The sequence below is a fragment of the Egretta garzetta genome, unplaced genomic scaffold, assembly GCF_000687185.1.
Source record: "Egretta garzetta isolate BGI_Z169 unplaced genomic scaffold, ASM68718v1 scaffold849, whole genome shotgun sequence".
NCBI lineage: Eukaryota > Metazoa > Chordata > Aves > Pelecaniformes > Ardeidae > Egretta > Egretta garzetta.
In genome coordinates, this window is record NW_009260783.1 from 52951 (window position 1) to 59352 (window position 6402).

General features: G+C 62.7%; 1 long non-coding RNA gene across 1 annotated transcript in view; it reads left to right on the plus strand.

Annotated features, from left to right (window-relative positions):
• The first annotated feature begins 4552 nt into the window (after window positions 1–4552).
• LOC118453065 overlaps window positions 4553–6402 on the plus strand; it is a 22760-nt gene continuing 20910 nt past the window's right edge. Inside the window, exon 1 of the long non-coding RNA XR_004842948.1 lies at window positions 4553–4564. This is a non-coding gene — a long non-coding RNA (uncharacterized LOC118453065). The remainder of the gene's footprint in view (window positions 4565–6402) is intronic.

Here is a 6402-nt window from a genome sequence, read left to right on the forward strand (position 1 = left end):
GCTTCAGACGGTGCCTGGTCTGACAGCCCCCCCAGAAAAGCCAGCTTCAAACAGCCCCGACTGGCAGAATCAGAGCAGAGATGGGACGGGGCGGCGGGGAAAGCAGGCGCAGGGCAGCGGAGGTCCCCAAACGCACGGCAGGACGGCGCTTCCGGGGCCCACAGAGCCCAGCCCGGCTGGTTCTGCCCCCCACACCCCCCAGCCGCGCACAGCACCCGTCCCGGAGCAGGCACGGCCCCGCGGAGCCCTCGCAGCCGTCGCTGACACACGCACAGCTCCGAGCTCCCGTCCCGTCGCAGCCCCAGGTCGGAGAGGCGCGAGCGACTCGGGTGTGAACGGGAGGCTCAGAGCCGTCCCTCTGGCTGCTTTGTTGGGAGCGGCCGACAAAAAACGTGGGTCACATGCTGGCTACGCCGCGTGTCCCAGACAGCAAACGTGTTCAAACCATCACAAGCCTCGTTCGAGCTCTCTCTAGTGACTCCCCCTGTTTGTCTGGGGAGTCTGGGCAGAAACAGAGGTGTTCTGGGCTGGGGCAGCTGACCCCGAGCATCCCCCTGGAGTAGCAGGACCTGCCTGGAAAACACAGTCGGAGCATTCGCTCACCTAAAAACCCATCCCAGCAGCATTCCCACCCGCCCCGAGCCGTTCTGTACTGCCAGCGAGAGCCCTGCTTGTTATTCTTCACTTTGCAAGCGGGTTTTGAAGCCTGACTTTGAAACCCCCTCGTTTAAAGCAGGAGGAAATACGGGGCAGGGTTGCAGCGAGCCAGCTGGGCTTGGCCACGAGGCAGCGAGGTGGTTTGCAATGCTCCGCGGGGTGCTGGGGCACAACTCCAGTCCCTCCGCCGCCTGCGCCAGCGGGCGATGGCCCCCGTCGGCCGCTGCCTTCTCCTGCGCAGGTTTTCGGGCTGTGGCTCGCTCTCTGCGGATGCCCGTGTGGTCTGCGCCAGAAGTGTGGAGGGTTGGTGGGTTTTTAAGGCAAAAAAGTTGTTTCCTTCCTGCCACTTGCTTAAAATCACCAGGGGAGCTGGTAGGTTTTATCTCAGCGTCTGCGTGGACCTTCCTGCTCTCGTGGGAGGGCAGACCCCAGCCCCGGCCGTGGCCGGTCTTGCACTGCAGTTCATGCTGTAGCTGGGGCGCTCCCATCGGTGTCTGCTGCCGCCGGGTGAAAGACGCGCGTTACAAAGGCGGCGTGGTGGGAACGGCCAGGCTGGTTGGCAGAGCCCCCGGGGGGGGACAGGCCATGGTGGGTCACAACACAAATCACTCGCGTGTGTGTGTGGACGTGGGTGCGAATCCCTCCCTGTTCCCAGTTCTGGCCAGTGACCCAGTATTAGCCTCAAAGGTGCCCTGGGGGTCACCAACAAGGGCAGGGGGCTCCCCACCTCCCTCCCAGGGTACAGACGGAGGGGCACCCCAGACCCCTAGGAAGGACTGGGCAGTGGTTCCTCACGCTCCCTGCAAACACCAGCAGGACTGACGTGGCTTGGGGTGCCAGGCAGGCCATAGAGGAACATTCTGGCCACCAATTTAATGGCATTTTAGAGGTGACAGCCCCCACTGTCCATCCCTCCCAGCGCCTGTGGCCTGAAGCCAGCAAAAGGTACCGCCCAGCCCAGCTCACCGGGGCCGTACTGGGATGCTGGGCTCTGAGGAGGAGATCGCAGCCTGGTTTGCTGCGGGAGAAGTGAGGAGCTGGGGGCACAGCATCTTAGCCAGCCCCTCTGGAGCTCCTTCACTGAGCCCCAAGGCTTGTACAGAGCCGAGAGCAGTTTGGTCACCCCGCAACCTTCAAGCGATGACGGCCACAGCCACAGTGGTGCATGGAGACGGACCACCAGCACCCCCAGCCCTCCCTGTCCAGGAACAGGCTGACACGGCCACGTTGGCAGGCAGGGAGATCCCTACCTCGGTACCCTCTCAAAACCCGGAGGGGGGCCCCAGGGCCACATCTACAGCTGGAAAAGTGGAGCCGGGGAACAGATCCCGCAATCACTGTGCAAACCTCCGCAGCCCAGGCTGTAAGCAGCTTCACCCGGCATCACGGCGTGGGGGTTCACACCATCTTTCACGATCCTTTCTGCTGGCCTTACCGCATCTGTTTTGCAAGCGTGATTGCCGAGTGCGTTGCCGAGGCGCTGAGCCGTCTTGAAGACATGAATGCAAATCAACCTGCTCTAGAGGAGGCTGGGAGCAGGAGGTTCGGGGCTGGGTTTTCTTCCTCCCCACTGCAGGAACATCAGCGTCTGGCTCCAGCTGCAGCATACACTGCTCCGACCGGCTCCGCGTGTCTTCCTTGCATCGCTCAGATGCAAAGCCAGCTCAGAATACCTCTCCGGGCGAGTACATCATGATGTTTGCCAGTGACTTCTCCTTCCTTTCTTGCAGGCACTGTCAATGTTGACCCAAGGGTCGGTGGGTGCCAGGTAACTCTCTGGGACCCCTCTGTAGATACCAGCAAGGCATTACCAGTGAATGGCATGGGTACCGCAGCCGGGGCTGCCCCCCAGAGCTGGGCCGGGCAGCCGGAGCCCGGAGCAAGGCAAAGCCGTGGTGCCGGAGCAGGACGGCGGGAGCTCGACTCCCACCGCTGGGGCAGGGGGAGCACGCCCCGGGCAGCTTCACACGGACGAAAGTCTTGTGGCTGATGTGACGAGGAACAGCAACAGTGCCACAGCCGCGGCGACACTAACAGCCCCGCGCTGTCCCCCGCCTCCCCCCGTGCGCTGGGCTGCTCCCCTGCCCTCCTGCCCGACGGGGCTGCCCTTGGCGAGATTTTATCAGAGCCAAAGCAAGCTCAGCTTACAGAACGCTAGCGCTGCTCTTGCCGGTGTTCAGACACTTTCAGGCTTACTGTGGCTTATAAATAAATATTTATTATTCATTTTATTCCCTCCCTGGTGCCAGGGTGCGCAGGATAAATCATTGCGGCTCTGTGATAAAGGGTCCGGGAGCCAATCTTTAGCCTTGCCTGAGATTTATGCCCTTTTAAAAACAAAGATCCTGACAAAGAGAGAGATTTCCTGGCACAGAGCGACCCTGTTTAATTAGAGGGATGATTCATGTTTTCAATCACAGCTCAGTACTGGGCCCTTCGCAGTCGGCAGCCGAGCAGGAGCCTGCAGGTCCGCCGGTCCCTGGAAACCGAGCCCACGTCGGGTTCCTCAGCGGAGGCGCCGTCTGCAGGGTGCTGCGCAGGGCACGGTGCCCCGAGGCTCAGCTGCACCCCAGCACCCGCAGACCTTCACCACAGCTGCCCGTCACCCTTTCCCGGCGGATCCGGTGCACGAGAGAGACGGGACCCCCCCCCACGCCCCAGGGACAGCATCAGCTCCGGCAGGGACATCTCCCCCTTCCCCACCCAACCAACACGATTCAGCCCTGGGCTGCTCCGGGCAAGAGCTTTGCTCCCCACGCTTTGGTTGCCAGCATCCCTGCAGCAAGTGGCCAGGGGCTGTGCCGTGGGCCACTGCCCTCCGCCACGAGGCTCAGCAGGCTGTGGGGGCAGGCACCATGCTGGTGCTCTCCCAGCTGGGGCCAGTGTTCCCAGGGACGGGAAGGCCAGGGTAGACTGGTCTGAGCATCCCCAGGCTGAGCAGATGCTGCTGGAAAAGCTCCACCAAGCTTCCACAGCCGTGGGGGTCTTTGCAATGGCACTGGGTGTCTGGTGGAAGCCAGCACTGGAAGGCAAAACTTTGGCCCTAATTCTGCTTCAAAGCAGGGAAATAAGGTCCTTGCAAGGTGGGCAAGCCCATGGTAAGGCAATGTCACGCCGAGCTGGTCCCCGAGGAACAGGCACAGCACTGTGGGGCAGACCCGGCCCTGGCACGGGGAGCTTGGGCTTGGGTTCAGCTGGTGCAGGACCAGGGCACAGCCCAGCCAGGACGGGGGCCCAGCCCAGCACCTTCTTCTTCTCCCCCCTGCTCAACTGGAGCAGCGACAGCAAGCCTAGTGGGGAAGTTAAGCGAGCCACCAGCCTCGCACAGGGCCACCAGCCGCATTTATGAGCCGTGACTGTCTAGACAGCTTCCAAGAGTCGGTGGCTGCCTTCCTCGCTGCGCTCCCTGCCATCATCCCAGGCATCAATTCAGAAATAAAACAGACGCGGCAAAGGCCCATAAAATTAATTAGCTCTCACTTTAAATTAAGCATCTCAAATGGGTGTTTCATGGAGTTTTAATTAAAAGCCTGAAAGTTACCCTGTAAGCCATGGCTGGAGCTGAGCCGGAGGGGATGGGGTGCAGGCGCAGGGCTGGAAGGCGGCACCAGGTCCCCCCCGGCTGCTGGGTGTGACGAGCACGGCAGAGCCGGCGTCTCCCTCCCCGTGCCACTGTCCCCTGCCTCCCGAAGCCTGTCCTTGGGGGGGCGTCTGCACCCAGCGCGGGGGCAGAGCGGGGGCGCACACGTCTGCAGGAGGGAGGTGGTGCTCTGCGAACGGGGGGGACTTCTCCGAGGCAGAGGGGATCTGGGGTCTGTCCCGTTGCGGGTGCGTGGCCACCCTCCCTCAGCACCGGGGGATGTGGCACCTGGAGGAGCAGGGCAGGAGTCCCAGACCAGGGCAGGCTGTGCCCAAAGCATGCATTAACATCACCAAGGCTGGGAGGGATCAGGCCAGGCTCAGCTCAACGTGAGACGTGTCAGGTCCACCGGCCATCACCAGAGGTCCCCCCCGGGTGGGACATCTGATGCTGGCTGTGCCCTGGTTGTGCGCTGGCAATTAATGGGCAAAACACCCGGTGCTGAACAAACGCTGGCCAAAGGCAGCCCTGACCCTGGCGAGACGTGCGCTGTCACACCATCTCCCTCTCGCTGTGCTCTGCCAGCAGGTCCCCTCCGGCTTAGCCTCGGCAGGGCTCCACGTGGCCACGGTAGCGTCCCAGGCTGCAGCAGGCTCATGTTTGTGGTCCCAGCATGCCGCTCAAACTCGATGCTAATGAGGAGCAAGAACTGGAGAAGGGAAATAAGGTTATTTCCATCCCTGAAGAGCCCTGGGGTTGCTTAGCAGTGTATCCAAGCAACTCCCCTTTCTGATGACAGAGTTGACTTCTGCCCTTCGCCACCACTCCTGCCTCTGCATCCACGGTGAATCCAGGACAGGATCCTGGGAGCACGCAGCAGCAAGAACACACTGCGGAAAAAACCCATCCTGGTCTCCCAGCTGGGCACGCTTGTCCCCAGGGACGCCCCACCGTACACCCACAGATGCACTAAGGCCGGGGGTGCCAGGGAATCTCCTTCTGCTGGGGAACGGGCAGGTCTTAAAATCCGGCAGCTCTGGGGCGTGAGAGCAAGGACGCCCTCGCTGAACCCCTCCAGCTCTGCCGCCTTCGCTGTGGCCCAGCAGTGCCTGCGGGCAGGGACCTTCCTGTCCAGCTTGCTCCGGTGGGCGATAGCAGCGCTAGGGCCAGACCAAACCCCGGGGTAACCACAGCCCGGGACTGGAGACTTCATCATCCCGTGGAGAGGACCTGCGAGACAGCCCTGCTTCGTGGTGCCCTCGGCGCCCGCGCTCCCGAGGAGCCTCTCCAGGGCAGCCCCCGGGATGCCGGCACGTTGCCACGTGGCTGCCCGGCCCGGCCCCACCGTGGTTTTTCCTTTGCTTCGGTGTCACATTCTGATTTGAGGTCCCTTGTTGTTTCAGTCGAAGCCCTGCAAGATGTCAAGCCCAAACCGGGCTGCAGCGGCAGCCGGGGCTGCTTTCACCCCGGGGAGCAGAGAGGGGCCAGGCGGGCTGCCCTCCCCCAGCCATGCTGGGCACCGCCAGCCCACGTGGCTCCCAAAGCGACGCCCAGGGCAAGCAGCACTTTGGGGTAAGAGGGGACCTCTCCCAGCATCCCGGGGCTGCCCCGCTGGGTGCTGGCATCGCCTCCAGGGCGCACCGCCGTGGCCAAGCACCCTTGCTGGCTCTGGCCAGCCCGGCCAGCAGCAGTGCAGAGGCGAGGGGGCTTGTTACACTGCATCCCAAACGGAGGGGTCGACCCCCAGCTTTTGCGATACGCTGCTGACATCGAAACTGCCCCCAGCCCCCCTGACTTCCACGGGGCTCTCTCTGCCACCTGGGGTTCAGATCCTTAGATGAAACCCCACGTTGGGTGAAGAGGTTTGGGCAGGGGAGGGAGAGGCCCCTTTGAAGCACAAACGACTGCAAGGCTTTCCTGTACGACCTAAACCTGATGCTAAAGGCACCGCTTTTCGCGCTCCTCCCAGGAGAGCGCTCGTGCTGGAGCCAAGGCTCCTGACGTGCTGTTTTCTGGAGAGGGGCGAGGAGCTGGCATTTGCATAACGAGGCTTTGACAGGAAAGCATCCTGCCTTGCTGTCCCACGCTGGGCTGAAGACCATTCCTTCCCCGAGGAGCCGGCAGGCCCAGCCCTGCTGCCGGGGGCCGGGGCAGACGAGCGGAGA